The sequence below is a fragment of the Schistocerca americana genome, chromosome 1 (assembly GCF_021461395.2).
Source record: "Schistocerca americana isolate TAMUIC-IGC-003095 chromosome 1, iqSchAmer2.1, whole genome shotgun sequence".
NCBI lineage: Eukaryota > Metazoa > Arthropoda > Insecta > Orthoptera > Acrididae > Schistocerca > Schistocerca americana.
Genome location: NC_060119.1, coordinates 365,838,735 through 365,860,999, shown reverse-complemented (window position 1 = coordinate 365,860,999; position 22,265 = coordinate 365,838,735). Strand labels below are relative to the sequence as shown.

At 42.9% G+C, this 22,265-nt stretch overlaps 1 pseudogene; it reads left to right on the top strand.

Moving 5' to 3' along the window:
* Positions 1-854: 854 nt before the first annotated feature.
* LOC124562032 lies at positions 855-971 on the top strand (annotated as a pseudogene).
* Positions 972-22,265: the final 21,294 nt, after the last annotated feature.

The following is a 22,265-nucleotide window of genomic DNA, read 5'->3' as shown; positions in this document are numbered from 1 at the left end:
AGTGGAATTCCCCATCCACTCTTAATCTTAGCACCCTTGCTGTTTAATTTCACCGAAGGCTATTTTGACTTACCTATATTCTGAGGTAGTCCTTCCGACAATCATTCCTTTTTCGATTTCTTCACATTTTTCATGCAGACATTCCGTCTTAACTTCCATGTACTTCCAATTTATTTCATTTCTCAGCTGCTTGTTTTCTGTATTCCTGAATTTCCCTGAACATTTTTTTACTTCCTTCTTTCATCGACAACTGAAGTATTTCTTCTGTTACCCATGGTTTCATCGCAGTTACCTTCTTTGTATCTATTTTTTTCTTTACAACTTCTGTGACTGCTCTTTTTAGAGACGTCCATTCCTCTTCAATTGTACTGCCTACCGAGCTATTCCTGATTGCTGTATCTATAACCCTAGAGAACTTCAAGCGTATCTCGTCATTCCTTAGTACTTCCGTATCACACTTCTTTGCGTATTGATTCTTCCTGAGTAATGTCTTAAACTTCAGCCAACTCTTCATCGCTACTACATTGCGATCTGAGTCTATATATGCTCCTGGTACGCCTTACAATCCAGCAGCTGATTTCGGAATCTCTGTCTGACCATGATGTAATGTAACTGAAATCTTCCCGTATCACCTGGCCTTTTCCAAGTATACGTCTTCCTCTTGTGATTCTTGAACAGGATATTCGCTTTTACTAGCTGAAACATGTTACAGAACGCAATTAGTCTCTCTCCTCTCTCATTCCTTGCCCCAAGCTCATATTCTCCTGTAACCTTTTCTTCTACTCCTTCCCCTACAACTGCATTCCAGTCCCCCATGACTATTAGATTTTCATCCTCCTTTACATACTGTATTAGGCAACGGCCTTGCCGCAGTGGATACACCGGTTCCCGTGAGATCACCGAAGTTAAGCGCTGTCGGGCGTGGCCGGTACTTGGATGGGTGACCATCCAGCCGCCATGCGCTGTTGCCATTTTTCGGGGTGCACTCAGCCTCGTGATGCCAATTTAGGAGCTACTCGACCGAATAGTAGCGGCTCCGGTCAAAGAAAACCATCATAACGACCGGGAGAGCGGTGTGCTGACCACACGCCCCTCCTATTTGCATCCTCAACTGAGGATGACACGGCGGTCGGATGGTCCCGATGGGCCACTTGTGGCCTGAAGACGGAGTGCCTTTACATACTGTATTACCCTTTCAATATCCTCATACACTTTCTCTCTCTCTTCATCTTCAACTTGCGACGTCGACATGTATACTGAAGTGTCGTTGTCGATGTTGGTTTGCTGTCAATTCTGATAAGAACAGCCCTATCACTGAACTGTTCACAGTAACACACTCTCTGTTCTACCTTCCTATTCATAACGAATCCTACTCCTTTTATACCATTTTCTGCTGCTGTTGATATTACCCTATACTCATATGACCAGAACTCCTTGTCTCCATTCCATTTCGCTTCACTGACCGTCACCGTAACTAGATTGAGCCTTTGCATTTTCCTTTTCAGATTTTCTAGTTTTCCTACCACGTTCAAGCTTCTGACATTCCACTTCCCGACTCGAAGAACGTTATCCTTTCGTTGATTATTCAGTCTTTTTCTCATGGTAACCTCCCCCTTGGCAGCCCCCCCCACCCCCCTCCCCTCTCCCGGAGATCCGAATGGGGGACTATTCCGGAATCTTTTGACAATGGAGAGATCATCATGGCACTTCTTCAATTACAGGCAACATGTCCTGTGGATACACGTTACGTGTCTGTAATGCAGTGGTTTCCATTGCCTTACCGCATCCTAATGCCGTTGATCATTGCTGATTCTTCCGCCTTTAGGGGCAATTTCCAACCCCTAGGACAAGAGAGTGCCCTAGACCACCGTCCGCTCCTCCGCCCTCTTTGACAAGGCTATTGGCAGAATGAGGGTGACTTCTTATGCCGGAAGCCTTCGGCCGCCAATGCTGATTATGAATCAAAATCCAAGCCGTGGCGGGCTTTGAACCCGGGGTCGAGGATGTTCTGATTAGTAACCAAAGACGCTACCCCTAGACCACGGAGAAATTCTGCTATTTTGAACTTGCTCGTACAGTAATGTACAATCAAATCTTAGTTCTGCCCTGTCTCCCTCCCTCCCCCTCACCCCGACACACACACACACACACACACACACACACACACACACACACACACACGATTAACAGTTATAAAATGTACAGTTACTTGGCTATTTTCAAGAAAGTATATTCAGAATATATGCGCGTGTATTTTCGATATTGTGGTTGTTATTTTGAACTCGCATCGCTACCTGCGTAATTAACACTTTTAGGCACGATCTGTTGCAGTGTGGACACTGAGATATTGCATCGTATGTGCCGTGGAAGGGTGAGTGAGTGACATAAACTGTCCCATGCTCTGGCTGGACATTTGTGAAAATACATATGCACCACTCATATATTATTTCGGAAGGCTCCTCGTATAGGTACAGACAGTGCCTCAAGTATCGCAGAAAACAATACCAGTGTACCGATAAACGACAAGAGGTGCTTACAAGTTCAGCTGAAGACCATTCGATATCTTTAAAAAGAGAAATCACAGACTTTGGACAGACAAATCTATGTACAAGGAAGCTAACTACGAAAGATAGCTTGGTAAGAGAGGAATAATTCAATTGGTCGACGAAAGCAGGAAGTACAAAAATACTGATGAAAAGACGGGAATACAGCACTACAAGACATTTATAAACGGAATAAATACGAAGCGCAGGGAAGCTAAGGTGAAATGACTGCAGGAAGAGTATTAACATATTGAAAAAGAAATGGCCATGTCAAAAGAACCTTCGGTGGAATTAATAGCAAATGTGACAACATTACGACTACAGGAGGAATTTCATTGTGAAACATAGATGAGCTAGCAGACATGTGGAAAGAATACATCGAACGTCTCTTCAAGGGCGAGGAACTGTCTGTCGATATGATAGAAGAAATGGGTTCAAGTGGCTCTGAGCACTATGGGACTTAACTTCTGAGTCATCAGCCCCCTAGAACTTAGAACTACTTACACCTAACTAACCTAAGGACATCACACAGGAGGCAGGATTCGAACCTGCGACCGTAGCGGTCGCGCGGTTCGACTGTAGCGCCTAGAACCGCTCGGCCAGTCCGGCCGGCATGACAGAAGAAGGAAAGGAAGTCGATAGGGAAGACAGAGGATACAGTAATACACTCAGCGTTTGACAGAGATTTAGGACGCTTGTGATCAAAAAAGCCGGAAGGCATAGCATTCTTTCGGAAAATTTAAAACCATGGGCAACCAAATTACTATTCAAGTTGGTGTGTATAATATGCGGCTCGCGGCACGCCATCTGGCTATGGGAAAAAATGTCATCTACAGAATGAAAAAGACAATAAGGGCAAATAAGTGCGAGGATTATCGTACAATCAGCTTGACAGTTCATACATCCAAGTTGTTAAGACGGATAGTATTGAGAAGAATGGAAGGAAAACTGAAGATCTGTCACATCAGTTTGGCTTTATGAAAGATAAAGGCAGCTAGAGACAGTCGTGAGATGCGCTTGGCAATGGGAACAAGGTTTAAGCAAAATCAGTACGCCTTCGTAGGATTTGGCGACCCACAAAAAGTTTTCGAGAATTTAAATGGTACAGTGCGTTCAAAATTATAAGAAAAATAGTCATAGGGAGTGACGGGTAATATAAAATATGTGTAAGAATCAACGAGAAACAATAAGAATAGACGACCACGAAAGAAATGCTCCTATCAGAAGGGTTGAGAGACAGGGATACATTCTTCCTCTCCTACTATTCACTCTGTATAGCAAGGAAGCAAAGACGGAAATAAGGGAGAGATTCAAGAGTGGAACTGAAAATTCAGAGTGTAGAAGTTCAATGATAAGATTTGCTGATGACATTGCTATCCCCACTGAATGCGAGGAAGAACTGCAGTACGTCCTAAATAGAATGAAAAGTCTACTGGACAAAGAATATGGTTTGAGAGTAAGCCGAAGAAAGGTGATAGTAATGAGGAGTAGTAGAAATGAGATTAGTGATAACCTTCACATCAAAATTTGGTACCATAAAGTAGATTAGATGAAAGGATTCTGCTGCTTTGGAATTTGAGACAAAAAAAAGTGGGTTAAGACAGGGCAAGAGGGCTTTCATGATCAAAAAAGTTCCAGTGGTATCCAGTGCTGATTTTCTGAGAAAAAAGTAGGTGTTACTCAGAGTGACCTATCGCCAATGTGTATTGCTGTAAGAAATTAATACATAGCTTAAACTAAGCAAATAATTCAGATTTACATGTAGTTATATCTAGAATTAAGGTTAAAAGAGATACGTTGCAGATGACCCTAGTTGTTTAAAGCAGGTCCCAAATCAGCATCAGAATATCATTATTATCTTTCTCTTGATTCAGCTCCTTACTTTTGATGTCTGTAGGCAGGTGTATTCCTTTCAGGAACCAGGTCTCCACACAGAAAGCTGGGCTGAACTGTTCTAAAGGAGGTCGTACCAGTTTTATGGACATCAATCTGGCAACAATCTTCAGGCACAGTGACACTCATAAAGGGGTTAAAACAAGGTTCATTTGTGAAAATTCCGCCTCACGTTCACTGGTGGATATCTCACGTTCACTGGTGGATATTGGTATGCAGCTGATTGTATTCATCAGAGCAGGAGAGAAATTGAACATTTCTTCTACGATTTTTTTTTCCAGGAAATCTGAATCTTTGACATATATTTTTAAATTTCTCCTCGCCAAAATTTACTACGTGGTTTTCAGGCCAGTAAGAAGAATCCAGTACGTTAGTCCATGAAGAGATATTACCTTTATCACTTAAAAGTGTATTCCATTCGCTTGCATAATCTTTCATAAATGATGTTAGGTCAATGGAGGTAGGCCTAGCAGAAAACTTTTTTTCATTTCCTTGCTTAAGGAAACTTTTATTTTTATTTTTTGGTAACTGTCCTAAACTAAGATCAGTCAACACCTGCAGCTTAGCACACGTTAAACCAAGATCCAAAATAAAATCAATACTGGCTATTTTCTGTAGAAGATCTTCATACATTTCCCTGTCAGTGTCGCCTCTGGTTATGTGACTCTCAGCACTAGTAAAATGTGAAACATGTGCCTCATACTTTTACAAACTCTTGTAACAGTTCTAAAGTTAGAGACTGCCCACCGAGTACACAAGACTGCCAATTTTAAGAATTTGGGTTTGAAGTTCTTCTGCCTGTCTTCTTAGCTGTCTAGCATTTTTGGACGACTCGTGGTAGAGTGTCTATAGCTTATCCAGGAAAGATTTAAAGTGACTGATTTCTGAAGAAAAATCTTTTCTTGTATCACCATCAACAGATCGCTCTAACTTAAGGCTTTCGCAGTGCCACCTTGATTTTTTTGTGAGGAAGCTTGTTTCAGCAATGCAACTGCACCTTTCTTTCTCCCAACGTAACATCCGTGCCATTACTAGCAACAGAAATGAGGTTTTGATTCAAAAACTCTTGGTTGAAACCTGCAGTCTTTAAATTATTAATTCCATCATTGAATATTCCTTCAGCTATCGCGCATTCTATTTTATTCAAATCTAGGAAAACATTTGTTGATTCTGTCATACCATGTGGCATAGTTCGAATATAAATACTCGCTCAACGCAATTTTTCTGATAGTTGAAAATATCGTGGAACTTTTTCTGTGTGATTCAACGACATTTTTGACGACAGGCTTTCAGTTCTGTAGAAATATTACTTACAATGTTGACAAATCAAATCTGGAATGAAGAATACGACCCGTGTCCACTCCATTCATATTCTGAAGATCAGTTCCTGACTCCGAATCGTTTGGCGGTTGATGCCTGCTGGCAACTTTGTATGTAGTTCTGAAGACATTAACTGTTACTCCCTTATCATTTTCCAGTGCCAAAGATTTTTCGCTTGCTGCAGAGAGTATTTTCAAAGCACTTAATGGGCTGAACTTTTTTGTGTTTAAATATAATCTTTCACGAAGATGTCATCTGGTCTGTTTTGCTTTTTACAAAGCACGACACCTAAATTTTTGACCACTGTTGGGAAATATTCATTCCTTGTTTATTTCTTTCTGACCACAGTGTCCAAAATTTCTTACAACTTTTGCAGTCTAGTTTCTCGTTTTATCAACAACACATTCTTCTTACATAACTATTTCTGTTCCATTACCCAGCAGTCAGGAAGATCACAGTCGACATTATTTACGAAAGTTGGCTTTCACGCGCATGACATGTTCTCAACACAGACCATTTCATTTTGCCCGCATCTCGTGGTCGTGCGGTAGCGTTCTCGCTTCCCACGCCCGGGTTCCCGGGTTCGATTCCCGGCGGGGTCAGGGATTTTCTCTGCCTCGTGATGGCTGGGTGTTGTGTGCTGTCCTTAGGTTAGTTAGGTTTAAGTAGTTCTAAGTTCTAGGGGACTGATGACCATAGATGTTAAGTCCCATAGTGCTCAGAGCCATTTGAACCATTTTTTGAACCATTTCATTTTCAGTCTTTTCCTTACTTGCATCTCTTCTGCAATTTTAGTAATTAACTTAATCTTTTTATTCGCTGAGGATGATAAATACTGCGTAATCTTACGATTCACTTCGACTCTAATAGAATTCCACACTTCACCTTCATCTCGCCAACACTGAATTCGAAAGTGAAAGAACGACATTACGACATCGTTGCATAATAGCGAAAGCAGTGTCTTCTCGAAATTATTTTGAAAATCCGACCACATAAGACTTATTTTGTAGGGAGCACATTGTGCTCATGTGGTAGCGATCTAGATGCTTGTAAAACAATAACCTGGTACCCAAGATCCCAGGAATTCTTTTTATTCCATGATTACCGGTTTCGGCGAAACTAAAGCCGCCATCGTCGGATCTAGGGAGGACAGAAAACACTATAAAGGTGGGATTGGATTCCACTTATATAACATGTATACATATAAATTTAGTTACATATCTAATGACACATACAAGCTACAACAGCCGGCCGAAGTGGCCGTGCGGTTAAAGGCGCTGCAGTCTGGAACCGCAAGATCGCTACGGTCGCAGGTTCGAATCCTGCCTCGGGCATGGATGTTTGTGATGTCCTTAGGTTGGTTAGGTTTAACTAGTTCTAAGTTCTAGGGGACTAATGACCTCAGCAGTTGAGTCCCATAGTGCTCAGAGCCAAGCTACAACATCAAGGAAAACAATGGTGATATTAATAGTTGCCTATAACACGCAGGCCTTACAAAATTGTCGTAAGTAGCACATAGCCGTCCAAAAAAAAAAAAATATTATAAATGTTAAGTGTCTCCATCACATACAAGCGCAAGCTAGGTACTACCGCAACTCCGGCTCTGTTCTTACACTACAGGCCGCGTCGCGAGATGCCGCTAGCACAAGAGGCGCCAATGAATGTCACAGCTCGCATCATAACAGACTGTGCGTGTGTGGTAACACTACGTCATAAGGGCCTGTACCTAATTCCAGAGATTACTGTATCACGTAAACATATACAAAACTTATGAAAGCTGCAGACCTACACAATTGCACCTCTACCTGGTCACATGTACGACATATCGAAAAGCAAATGCAAATTTTCATGGGGCTGCCACATAGTTGTACTTCTTGTATTAAGTGGTTCTTAAGACCAAAACCCATAGGCTCGTACGATATGTGTATTTTAAAGGTGTGTTTTTTAATATAAGACCAGACGGATGTGCATTTGTGTAACCCTGCAGTGTTCTTAAATTTGTAAATGACTTTTGGAAGGTTTTATATATGACCAGACAGATGTGCACTTGTGTAACTCGGCGGTCCCAGAAAATTTGCATTTCTTTTCGGTATGTTTTGTATGTAACCACGCATATGTGCATTTGATATGACCGAAAAAATCTGCGCTCATACGCAAGGTGTGTTTTATTGGTATTTTTATATATGACCAGACGGGTATGCACTGTGTAACCCTGTAATGTTCTTAAAATTTGTACATACTCTCGGTAGCTTTTATATATCACCAGACTGATATGCTGTGTATAACCCTGTAGATCCCATAAAATATCTATGTATGTTCGTATCTTATTACGTATAGGACCAGACAGATGTACATTTCTGTAATTGCGCAATTCTCATGAAAATTTGCATTTGCTTTTCGATATGTCGTACGTGTGACCAGGTAGAGGTGCAATTGTGTAGGTCTGCAGCTTTCATAAGTTTTGTATATGTTTACGTGATACAGTAATCTCTGGAATTAGGTACAGGCCCTTATGACGTAGTGTTACCACACACGCACAGTCTGTTATGATGCGAGCTGTGACATTCATTGGCGCCTCTTGTGCTAGCGGCATCTCGCGGCGCGGCCTGTAGTGTAAGAACAGAGCCGGAGTTGCGGTAGTACCTAGCTTGCGCTTGTATGTGATGGAGACACTTAACATTTATAATATATTTTTTTTTTTTTTTGGACGGCTATGTGCTACTTACAACAATTTTGTAAGGCCTGCGTGTTATAGGCAACTATTAATATCAGCATTGTTTGCCTTGATGTTGTAGCTTGTATGTGTCATTAGATATGTAACTAAATTTATATGTATATATGTTATATAAGTGGAATACAATCCCACCTTTATAGTGTTTTCTGTCCTCCCTAGATCCGATGATGGCGGCTTTAGTTTCGCCGAAACCGGTAATCATGGAATAAAAAGAATTCCTGCGATGCGATCTTGGCTACCAGTTTATTGTTTTACAACACTGTTATTTATTTCCCTGGATATTAACATTCAAGTCTGGAAAGATTTCAATAATATTGTACAGATCGATAGTCTAGTCACGTTTCGAAAAGGGCGTGAAGTTGGCTAAAAGTAATACCAAAGCATCATTTACAAATGATTTTGCTAATAGTGTCGTTAATATGTGATTTTTCTGTCTTTTGATGTATGAGGGGCGTTCAGTAAGTAATGTAACACTTTTTTTGGTTGAAAAATGCGGTAATTTTTGTGGGACATTGCGGAATATTCGTGCTTCAGCCCCTATAGTTCCACGAAGTTCCTACTGGTGGCGGTGCTTTACAAAACCTTTAAAGCGGCGTCTGTAACGGAGCTGCATTCCAAGCAGAGAAATGTCATTTAGTTTCTTCTGGCGGAAAACCAGAGCATCGCAGAAATTCATAGACACTTGCAGAATGTTCAAAAATGTTCAAATGTGTGTGAAATCTTATGGGACTTAACTGCTAAGGTCATCAGTTCCTAAGCTTACACACTGCTTAACGTAAATTATCCTAAAGACAAACACACACACACACACACACACACACACACACACACACACACACACACACACCCATGCCCGAGGGAGGACTCGAACCTCCGCCGGGACCAGCCGCACATTGCAGAATGTCTTCGCAGACCTGGCAGTGAACAAAAGCACGGTGAGTCGCAACACGGTCGCGCAAACCTGTTCGATCTCAAGCGTGACGGCCGGACGCACACAGTTGTGGCTCCTGCAGTGTGTTCGTCACTACAAAAATGCAAACGAACTTCTGAAGGCCTGACGCAAGTCTGCGGACCAGAGAGGTGCTCATAAAACTTCATTGGACTGTTGTTTGTCACCCACCCTACAGGCCAGATCTCTCACCTTCCGACTCCCATCTGTTTGGCCCAATGAAGGATGCACTCCGCGGGAAGCAGTACGTGGTTGATGGGGAGTTTATCGGTGCAGCAAGACGTTGGATCCGACGTACACCAGCAGGCTGTTGCACTGAACGGAGATTAGGTTGAAGACTGGTGAATAATATGGTATATTGGAATCCTGAATAAAACCAACCTACCTTCACAAAAAATATATGTTGCGTTACTCATTAAACTGCCTTCGTAAATAAAATATAACGATTTTCCCTTCCAAATATTCAAAAGGTTTAATAGACGACGCATTCTCGAGAGTACCCAGGAAACTCATCGATGCTGGTACCAAAGATTGGCCTCGACTTGAGGAAGTAATTTCTGAGAATATATATCTTGAGCACAGCGCTGGCTGTGAGGAATCTGAAAAAGAAGAGTGAAGCGTCTGACACATGGTGCTATAGAAGGATGTGAAAAATGGATGAACTGATGAGAAATGAGGAGGTACGTGGAAAACACTGACAAGAAGAAGGATCAGGATTATTGGACATGTGTTAAGACATCAGGAAATAATTTCCATGGTAGTATAGGGAGCTGTAGAAGATAAAAACTGTAGGGGAAGACAAAGGCTTGAATATATCCAACAAATCAAAGAGGACATTAGCTGTGGATGTTGTCCTGAGATGAAGGGGGTGGCGCAGGAGAGAATGTCGTAGCTCACCGCGTTGTATCAATCAGAGAACTGGTAAACTCCTTCCTCCTCCTGCCCCCAAAATAGTCATGAAATACAAGTTGCCGTTCAAAAAACATATAGTATATTAAGGTAAACGAATACTTCCCTGTATATTCAAGCCATGGCCAGGCTTCTTACATTCGCTTCCCATGTCGCCGCTGCACCACATGCTCCTTGTTTACCACTGTCCGCCGCTTTGAATCAAATAAGCGTGGGCGAAGTTTTTCTCTCCTGAAGCCGGCTCCTGCTATCGGCTACAGCACTATAACAGAATTTCGGAGACTTGTTTAAGAGGTATGGTGATCGCCCGGCCTTATACTCTGCTTCCTTGGTGGTTGCACTTGCCACCAGATTAATTATAGCTCCATCACCAGAAGGCACTTCCATATTTCAAATCTATTTCGTTATTCCACATCTCATCTAGTATTAGTTCCCCTTCCCTTCAGTCTTTTAAAAATGCATGCGTTTTTCTAACCCCTGCCAACCTCCATTCCCTGTCCTCATCCCCGGCAGTCTACAGCGGCAGATCCGACAGCAAAACTAATTTATCTCCGTGGTGTTGGCAGAGACAGTGGTAATTAATGTGAAATGATGTAGCAAACTGTGTGGACATTGCTTATACTTAAATCTAGTTACTTTTATTTGTCTTTTATACTGCCCTGATTGTGATCATCGCAGATTCTTTTATCTTCACACCCGATAAAGGAAGCTTGAAACTCCACCCATTCCTACGTGAGTCATTACTTCAAAAGTCTTCTCTTACCTTTATGTGTGCGATTCCATAATCGAATTCGGTACTATCAACTAGTAAAGAATAAAAAAAGTGGTACAATCATAACCTGCACTATTAACTTTTTACAGTGAGCAAAGAAGCATTAAATTTAAACTTTCTACTCCATGTGTTTTTCCTAAAAAAAGAACTGGCGATTGGAGGGGGGTGGGGGGGTGGGTGGGGGGGGGGGGGGGTGGAGGGTGTGTTACACGCAATCTTCGAGAACATTCGAGACGGAACACATGCTAAGTTCCACAAGGATACGTAGGGAAACCGAATGTGGCTGGTCTGAAGAAACCATCTCACAGTTCACGAGATACCTTGATGTGAATAACTGAAACGTATTTTAACCCCGCTTCTCCTGAAAGCGATTCCAATACCTGAAGCACTTCGCCGCTCCGGTCGGTGGACACACTGAGACATCGTTGTAAATCACTGAGGACTGCATTTGCATGTGTATGTAGTGGAGCGAATACGGTAGTGATCTGTCTGTAACCCATTGTAAATCAATTCAGCTCCAAATTTGTGTCAGAAACACAAAGCAGGAGTGCAGTTACCCATTAAAGTGCGGGCTTTCATGTTAAGGCAGCCTCACAGTGAAATACAGGATGCACACAAGGTAGGACTAAATAAATATTTAATTACAATCTCACACTTTTTTGCTAGTATGATACCTTTCAGCGTTAGTAAAAACACAAACACAGAGCCGACGTGCGGCTTCTAGTCCTGGCCTTCCTTACAAGTTTAATTTGAAATGAATTACTTAAACGAAGTAATCTATAAAGCTACAACCGTAAATAAACAAATTATATATTTTTGTTCCAGTACACATTTCTAGGATTCATTCCGCGACAATGACAGTAGTGTTTTTTCTGAAATAAAGTTGTAATATCTGCAGACATCACTGTGCACCCATAAAGAAATAAATACAGAGGTGTTGTCAGCAAACTAAAGATAAGGGTGACAAAGAAGACACACTTCTGTCTTAGCGCAGAAAACAGTTTGTGTCATGTAACTATTTCCCAATGGCGGGAGGCACTATAACTGTGCCAAAAACGGCGAGTGTGGCTTCGCTTTGAGACTTTTACTGCTGCTGTGAGATGGGAACCGTCTGTGAGGTAATACGTCTGCTTTGCATGTAGTGAGCATAGGTGGCAGCACAAGCTGAGTCAGGCACAACGCCGCGGCAGCATTACCTACGCAGGTAGCGTTTTGAGAGATTACGATGCAGAGAGGCAAGGCGCACGCCAGACACCCGCCAATAAAAATCGCTGACCTGTTGCTCGGGCAAATTACTACGACACCGTGCGCGCCTTCGAACGTTTATTGCAACGAAAGCTGGAGAGGGACAAACAGCAGAGGTCACTTTCGCACGACAAGGTGACTCTTTCGACTTTCTTGCTTTTCTGCTTACAAAAATTACGACGAGCACGACGATATGCAACGAAGTACGTGATGCCGTCTCTGCTCCTTCATTTTGTAACTCGTCGTTCGCCAGCCTTTAGGAAACGCGTTTTCATTACTTTAAGTCATGGATTATGCCACAAAGATACTGCGACACTTAGCTCTGTCTGCTTGTGCACGAGAGGTAGAGATCGGTAGATAACGGCTCCTGAAGTGACCCCATATTGCATGGTTTCCGGAAAGTAGCAGACGCCGTTGCGCGTTGTCGGTTAATGAACGAAATCCTCGGATGGAAAATTAACTTCCAGAGTGTCCCCACTGCTCCAAGACAAAAAGACGACATACCAAGAAGGAATTATCCGATTGGAATAGAAATCGGTAGATGTGACGTTCATGTACAAACAAGCTAATGAAAACAGCTTCAGAAAAATTTGATGATTTATTCAAGAGAAAGAGCTTCCCAAACTGAGCAAGCCAATAACGTCTTCGCCCACACCTGGCCATTATGCAAGCGGTTATTCGGCTTGGCACTGATTGACAGAGTTGTTGGATTTCCTCCTGAGTGATACCGTGCCAAAGACTGTCCAATTGACGCATTAGATAGTAAAAATGCAGAGCTGGTTGGAAAGTCCTACGCATAATGCTCCTAACGTTGTCAATCCGGAAAGATTTAGCGACCTTGCTGGGGAAGGAAAGGTTTGGCACGAACGAAAACAAGCAGTAGAAACTCTCACCATGTGGGGCAGACATTATATTTTGAAGCTATTTTGACTATTTTTCGACCGTGACTTTCTCGAGTAATATGTAAAGGTTTTTTTTAAATTACCGCTACCACTCACAAACTTATTTATTTAACGCCATGTTTCGAGGGTTATACCTCATCTTCAGGCTAAATGGCATTAGAAAAACAACTTTACAATGTCATACTGATATTACATAGTCTTTTCGTAAATGCTGTGGTCATACTGTGGAAGAAGAGAAAACTTAGTAAGGGGTGATGTCACTTTGGAAGCAGGACTGATGTTTGCACGAAAATGTTTGTAACGGTCACTTACTTTGTTCTTCTGGGGTGGCAGTTTCGCTGAGATGTGTTGCGGTGTACCCATTTCCGTGTCTCACTTGGTCACCGTTCACAAATTGTCACTAATGTAGCAGTAACTTGGAAACACGATTACGAACAGTTCTGTAGTGCAGTGGATAAGATGGCGGTCGAAATACAGCTGGTTTCGATTCTGCTATCGATTTGTCGAGCTATGTGTTGTCAGATGTTTACATGTCGTCTGCACGTCTTGTTATCGTACTACAGATGTAGGTTGACGAAATACATTACAAGTTGAGCACCTGTTACAATATTATTGAACACATCATGATATAATCTATTTATTTTACATATTTCTAACCTATTGCTGCGGCTAGAGTCAAACGACTATCATGTTATGTATCTCTTATTCTTGGAGTACTGTAGTGAAATTGGAAAAGAAATGTGAATTTTTGAAGTCTGTCATTTCATTCAGGATCTCGTTATTTCCCATGTGGCCGTGGATGAATATTTCCATTTCTTCCAAGATGTCCATTTTCCACCTCTTTTCTAAATTATGTAGTACGTTGAGATTGTTGTCTATAGTAACATTGGGTCCTGTTTCGTGCATATGTTTCGCTATAGCTGATTTATTCGGTTTGCCAAGTCTGAAACAGTCAATGTGTTTTTTAAATCGTGTTTTAAAATTTCTTCCCGTTTGGCCAAAGTAATATTTGTTGCAATGACACCATGTAATTTTATAAATTACTGCTTTGTTAAGTTTCTTTGTGGGATTTGAGATGTCATGTATCTGTTTCTTCTTTAAGTTGTTGTTGGTGGCAAAGGTGATCCTGATGTCTGTTTTTTTTTGAACAGCTTGGCTATTTTGTCTGATGGGACGTCTAAATATGGTAATGTTATGTACTTGGGTTTTTGGATGTTGTGTGAGGAAGCTGTGTCACATTGTTTGTTGTTATTTTTAGTTGTGCGTTGTGACAGTGTGTCTATTTCGTGTTCGTGATAGCCATTATTACGTGCAATGTATTTGATAGTTTTCATTTCTGTCTCATAATCGGCAGCATTAAGTGCGAATTTCTGTGCTCTGTTTAAGAAGGATGTGACTACAGCGTGTTTATGTGAGTTGGGATGTGTGGAAGATTTGTTAATGACTGTGTCTGTGTATGTTGATTTTCTGTATATATTGATCTTAAAAGGGTTTGAACTGTGTCACTTATTGTCATGTCTAGAAAATTAATTTTGTTATCTTTCCCATGTTCTATGGTGAACTGGATGTTGTGTAAATTATTGACTCTGTTTAATAGAGTTTCCACTTCTTCATTATTATCTTGCTGAAATGTATGCCCAGGGTGGGTTCCGATGAACGGTAACAAAACAGGGCGTAGAATGCCGTCGACGTACCACTGTGCCCTAACGGCACCAGGAATGACAACCAAAGGGGTCCTGTTATGAAAAGAAATGGCACTGAATGAGATTTTCACTCTGCAGCGGAGTGTGCGCTGATATGAATCTTCCTGGTAGATTAAAACTGTGTGCCGGACCGAGACTCGAACTCGGGACTTTTGCCTTTCGCGGGCAAGTGCTCTACCAACTGAGCTACCCAAGCACGACTCACGCCCCGTCCTCACAGCTTTACTTCTGCCAGTATCTCGTCTCCTACCTTCCAAACTTAACAGAAGCTCTCCTGCGAGCAATGCAGAACTAGCACTCCTGAAAAAAAAAAAAAAAAAAAAAGGATATTGCGGAGACATGGCTTAGCCACAGCCTGGGGGATGTTTCCAGAATGAGATTGTCTCTCTGCAGCGGAGTGTGCGCTGATATGAAACTTCCTGGCAGATTAAAACTGCGTGCTCTACCAGAGCACTTGCCCGCGAAAGGCAAAGGTCCCGAGTTCGAGTCTCGGTCCAGCACACAGTTTTAATCTGCCAGGAAGTTTCAAGAAATGGCACTCCCAGCCAGCACTCCTGGTTGTCGGGCCGCATGTCAGGTGACAGTCTGGTTGAGATCCCGTGTCCATACACGTCATTACTGATCCGGAGCCTGGAATCTCATTGACTGGAGTAAATTTTTTTCCGTGATGAATCACGTTTCGAACTGAACCCTGATGACTAGATGCAGTTTATAATGAAACCGCAACCACGCCAGACTATATGCGCTGTAGAATAGTCGCATAATGCAGCGGCGTATCAATGTACTTTCATATGTTCACGTATCGCTCGAACAACGATGGCTGTGTGCCTTGCAGTCGGTCGTAAGCAATTTGAGCACATATCTAAGTAAAGCGTAAAAATGCTTCTCTTTAAGAAAAGTATTTATTTTGTGGGTGACATGTCGTCAATCATCCTGGATAAAATGGCTATTTAAAGTGTATTCCGTTTAATTACATTTTAGAATAGTATCTGTAGATACATTTGTTCGTTAGCTGGTCTTGTACTTGTAAGAAGCATTCAGGCGTCTCCAAGAAAAGGATGACCAGCTTTTTTTTTTTCAAATTTAAGAAGATTAATTTTGTAAACCCTCGTCTCCAGTTTTGTAAAGGCCTCGTCGCTACTGCTGTGGAGGCCGAGTTTGTCACTGTTGTTACCGTAGGCCGAGTTCGTGAAACGGCTTCGGATGCAGTACACCGCTAAGACGATTTCTTCCTGCCGCTCAACATTAATATGTTTTGGTGTTGAGAGTTTTTTCGTCAGTGTACGAATACAGGGTGGTGAGAAACAGTCTGAGAATCTTGTAAGGGTGTAGCAGGGTAGGTAGCCTGTGCTGAGGAATAATTGTTAAGCAAAAAATTCGATATGTTGCACCGTTTCCTCGTTGATAAGCAGTGAAGTTAGCCGATCAGGCCGCTCCGAGCAAATTCAAGTGGCCCGCTAGATACAATCAGACGCAGTTGTTCTCATAGCATAGATGATGACGCACGAGTCTCCTCAGCCTTTGGCTCGGCTTCGATACTTCCTACCGTCCCACGTCCAGTTCTTGTATCGCTGTCTTGTGTGGCTACGAAGCCAAACGAAGAACTCGTTTGACGTCACTGTTCTGTGGTGGGGCGCCACAATTTGCGCGCAACTGCCTAATTGGCTAACGTCAATCCTAATTAAACTGGAAACAGCGCTTCGTATCGAATTTTTTTCCAAGCAGTTACTTCTCAAGACAACCTACGGTGCTACACTCTTGCGATGTTTTCAGATTGTTTCTGACCGTCCTATGTACGGGGTGTTTCTTTTAACTTGAAAAACTAAATCTCTTCAAAATGGTGTATCCTATGAAAAAAATGTTCAAAGCGATAAGCTGATATTAGTAAATGGGACATCTGTCTATGCTACAACTGGCCTCCTAACCACCCGTCCTGCTTAAACGGAGTCAGCTTCGTGTTTTCAAACGGGAACCTCACATTTTTGTTTGATATCAGGATTCTACACAACGATTTACTTGAATCATTGTTTCCCATTCGTGGTAGATGGCACTCTAATCGACAAAGTATCAACAGTGCCTGCTTTTACAGTTAAGAACCGACGCATTTGATTCTACATTTCATTTACGACGCAAATGTAAACCTTTCTGTTCTAACGGTTGGTATGTACACTACTGGCCATTAAAATTGCTACACCACGAAGATGATGTGAAACAGACGCGAAATTTAACCGACAGGAAGAAGGTGCTGTGATATGCAAATGATGAACTTTTCAGAGCATTCACACAAGGTTGTCGCCGGTGGCGACACCTACAACGTGCTGTCATGAGGAAAGTTTCCAACCGATTTTTCATACACAAACAGCAGTTGACCGGCGTTGCCTGGTGAAACGTTGTGATGCCTCGTGTAAGGAGGAGAAATGTGTATCTTCACGTTTCCGACTTCGATAAAGGTCGGATTGTAGCCTATCGCGATTGCGGTTTATCGTATCGCGACATTGCTGCTCCAGATGTGGAAAGGGTCCTTCCGGATGCCATGAAGGGTACAGGGTGCACCCATCTGCAGGTGGTCGCTCATGTCGGCACCAATGATGTGTGTCGCTATGGATCGGAGGAAATCCTCTCTGGCTTCCGGCGGCTATCTGATTTGGTGAAGACTGCCAGTCTCGCTAGCGGGATGAAAGCAGAGCTCACCATCTGCAGCATCGTCGACAGGACTGACTGCGGACCTTTGGTACAGAGCCGAGTGGAGGGTCTGAATCAGAGGCTGAGACGGTTCTCCGACCGTGTGGGCTGCAGATTCCTCGACTTGCGCCATAGGGTGTTGGGGTTTCGGGTTCCGCTGGATAGGTCAGGAGTCCACTACACGCAACAAGCGGCTACACGGGTAGCAGGGGTTGTGTGGCGTGGGCTGGGCGGTTTTTTAGGTTAGATGGCCTTGGGCAAGTACAGAAAGGGCAACAGCCTCAAAGGGTGCGGGGCAAAGTCAGGACATGCGGGGACCAAGCAGCAATCGGTATTGTAATTGTCAACTGTCGAAGCTGCGTTGGTAAAGTACCAGAACTTCAAGCGCTGATAGAAAGCACCGAAGCTGAAATCGTTATAGGTACAGAAAGCTGGCTTAAGCCAGAGATAAAATCTGCCGAAATTTTTACAAAGGTACAGACGGTGTTTAGAAAGGATAGATTGCATGCAACCGGTGGTGGAGTGTTCGTCGCTGTTAGTAGTAGTTTATCCTGTAGTGAAGTAGAAGTGGATAGTTCCTGTGAATTATTATGGGTGGAGGTTACACTCAACAACCGAACTAGGTTAATAATTGGCTCCTTTTACAGACCTCCCGACTCAGCAGCATTAGTGGCAGAACAACTGAGAGAAAATTTGGAATACATTTCACATAAATTTTCTCAGCATGTTATAGTCTTAGGTGGAGATTTCAATTTACCAGATATAGACTGGGACACTCAGATGTTTAGGACGGGTGGTAGGGACAGAGCATCGAGTGACATTATACTGAGAGCACTATCCGAAAATTACCTCGAGCAATTAAAAGAGAACCGACTCGTGGAGAAAACATCTTGGACCTACTGATAACAAACAGACCCGAACTTTTTGACTCTGTATGTACAGAACAGGGAATCAGTGATCATAAGGCCGTTGCAGCATCCCTGAATATGGAAGTTAATAGGAATATAAAAAAAGGGAGGAAGGTTTATCTGTTTAGCAAGAGTAATAGAAGGCGGATTTCAGACTACCTAACAGATCAAAACGAAAATTTCTGTTCCGACACTGACAATGTTGAGTGTTCATGGAAAAAGTTCAAGGCAATCGTAAAATGCGTTTTAGACAGGTACGTGCCGAGTAAAACTGTGAGGGACGGGAAAAACCCACCGTGGTACAACAACAAAGTTAAGAAACTACTGAGAAAGCAAAGAGAGCTCCACTCCAAGTTTAAACGCAGCCAAAACCTCTCAGACAAACAGAAGCTAAACGATGTCAAAGTTAGCGTAAGGAGGGCTATGCGTGAAGCGTTCACTGAATTCGAAAGTAAAATTCTATGTACCGACTTGACAGAAAATCGTAGGAAGTTCTGGTCTTACGTTAAACCAGTAAGTGGCTCGAAACAGCATATCCAGACACTATGGGATGATGATGGCATTGAAACAGAGGATGACACGCGTAAAGCTGAAATACTAAACACCTTTTTCCAAAGCTGTTTCACAGAGGAAGACCGCACTGCAGTTCCTTCTCTAAATCCTCGCACAAACGAAAAAATGGCTGACATCGAAATAAGTGGCCAAGGAATAGAAAAGCAACTGGAATCACTCAATAGAGAAAAGTCCACTGGACCTGACGGGATACCAATTCGATTCTACACAGAGTACGCGAAAGAACTTGCCCCCCTTCTAACAGCCGTGTACCTCAAGTCTCTAGAGGAACGGGGGGTTCCAAATGATTGGAAAAGAGCACAGATAGTCCCAGTCTTCAAGAAGGGTCGTCGAGCAGATGCGCAAAACTATAGACCTATATCTCTGACGTCGATCTGTTGTAGAATTTTAGAACATGTTTTTTGCTCGAGTATCATGTTGTTTTTGGAAACCCAGAATCTACTATGTAGGAATCAACATGGATTCCGGAAACAGCGATCGTGTGAGACCCAACTCGCTTTATTTGTTCATGAGACCCAGAAAATATTGGATACAGGCTCCCAGGTAGATGCTATTTTTCTTGACTTCCGGAAGGCGTTCGATACAGTTCCGCACTGTCGCCTGATAAACAAAGTAAGAGCCTACGGAATATCAGACCAGCTGTGTGTCTGGATTGAAGAGTTTTTAGCAAACAGAACACAGCATGTTGTTATCAATGGAGAGACGTCTACAGACGTTAAAGTAACCTCTGGCGTGCCACAGGGGAGTGTTATGGGACCATTGCTTTTCACAATATATATAAATGACCTAGTAGATAGTGTCGGCTTTTCGCGGATGATGCTGTAGTATACAGAGAAGTTGCAGCATTAGAAAATTGTAGCGAAATGCAGGAAGATCTGCAGCGGATAGGCACTTGGTGCAGGGAGTGGCAACTGACCCTTAACATAGACAAATGTAATGTATTGCGAATACATAGAAAGAAGGGCCCTTTATTGTATGATTATATGATAGCGGAACAAACACTGGTAGCAGTTACTTCTGTAAAATATCTGGGAGTATGCGTGCGGAACGATTTGAAGTGGAATGATCATATAAAATTGATTGTTGGTAAGGCGGGTACCAGGTTGAGATTCATTGGGAGAGTGCTTAGAAAATGTAGTCCATCAACAAAGGAGGTCGCTTACAAAACACTCGTTCGACCTATACTTGAGTATTGCTCATCAGTGTGGGATCCGTACCAGATCGGTCTGACGGAGGAGATAGAGAAGATCCAAAGAAGAGCGGCGCGTTTCGTCACAGGGTTATTTGGTAACCGTGATAGCGTTACGGAGATGTTTAATAAACTCAAGTGGCAGACTCTGCAAGAGAGGCGCTCTGCATTGCGGTGTAGCTTGCTGTCCAGGTTTCGAGAGGGTGCGTTTCTGGATGAGGTATCGAATATATTGCTTCCCCCTACTTATACCTCCCGAGGAGATCACGAATGTAAAATTAGAGAGATTAGAGCGCCCACGGAGGCTTTCAGACAGTCGTTCTTCCCGCGAACCATACGCGACTAGAACAGGAAAGGGAGGTAATGACAGTGGCACGTAAAGTGCCCTCCGCCACACACCGTTGGGTGGCTTGCGGAGTATAAATGTAGATGTAGATGAAACTCTCAATTTCTGTCGATACTACTGAATTCGAGCACATATGGCCTACACTTACATTGTTAATTTGGATGGAGTGGAGATTATTTCTCAGCAAGGCGTCAAGCAAAATTTTATCTGCTTTTTTGGATAGGTATAGTTTCCGTTTGTTTTTAGAGGATCTGAAAGTTACAGTATCCAGTCTCACTGCGACAACCCTGTGTTCACTAATCCCTGCACCCGTTTTGATTGCCAAGAATTCAAGTGCGTTTCCACCACCGTTTACTGTTAGAGTGGGCACATGAACTAACTGCTCGAAATAGCACAATTTTGGAAGATTTTTGTGCGTATTTTTGCCAAAATATCGAGTGTAAATTAAGTCGGCATTAACTACAATTGTATGGGTCAGGTACGTGTTTCAAATTAGGTTTTCTTTGATGCTTTCAGCAATTGTATCATCAGAGGTGGGAGGTCGGTAGAAGAATCCAATTATTATTTTATTCCGATTGCCAATAATGACCTCTACCCTTACTAACAGGAACTATCTGCTTCACTTTCGTTACAAGATAAACTACTTCTAACAGCAACGAATACGGCACCGCCAACTGTGTTTAGCCTATCTTTTCTGGAAACCGCTAGGTTCTTCGCAAAAATTTCGGCTGAACCTATCTCCAGCTTTAACCAGGGGATCCGATCGTCAGTGCTTTCTGTTAGCTCTTGGAGCTCTGGTACTTTCCTAACACAGCTACGACAATTTACAATGTTATTCCAATGGTTCCTACAGTTACGTTCTTCCCGTGTTTGGCCTGCACCCTGTGTGACTGAAGCCCTTCTTGTGTTTTCCCAAGACCCTCTAACCTAAAAAACCGCCCAGTCCACGCCACAAAGCCCCTGCTACTCGTGTAGCCGCCTCCTGAGTGTGGTGGACACCAGATCCATTCAGCGGAACCCGAAACCCAGTTGAGAAATCTGCAGCCTACATGGTTGCAGGACCATCCGAGCTTCTGATTCAGGTGCTTCACTCGGCTCTGTACCAGAGGTCCGCAATCGGTCCTGTCGACTATGCTGCATGGTAAGCTCTGTTTTCATCTCTGAAGCAATACTAGCAGCTTTTACCACTTCTGATAGTAGCTCGAAACCAGAGAGAATCTCTTCCAAATCAAAGTAACACATATGCTCTACATGGCATCCGGAAGTACAGTCTGACGTTTGGAATGACTCCATCCGGTCTGCACATGAAGTGCACATTACCTTGCTTCGCATTCTTGGCAGCCATGTCTCTAAGGAGCCGCATAAGGCGCCTAACATTGGCGCTCCCAACTACCAATAATCCCACCCTCTGTGATTGCCCGGATCTTGCTGGCTGAAAGGTTTCCTCTGAAACTGGACAAGCAATGGCATCGGGCTGAGGGTCAGTGTCAGCCAAGAACAACAGGTGGAACATGTTTGTCAGACTATCCCAGGAGACCTTACCTTCGGCTTCCTGGGAAGTCTTCCGCCGCTTGCCACTCTCGGAGGCGGCCTCCCT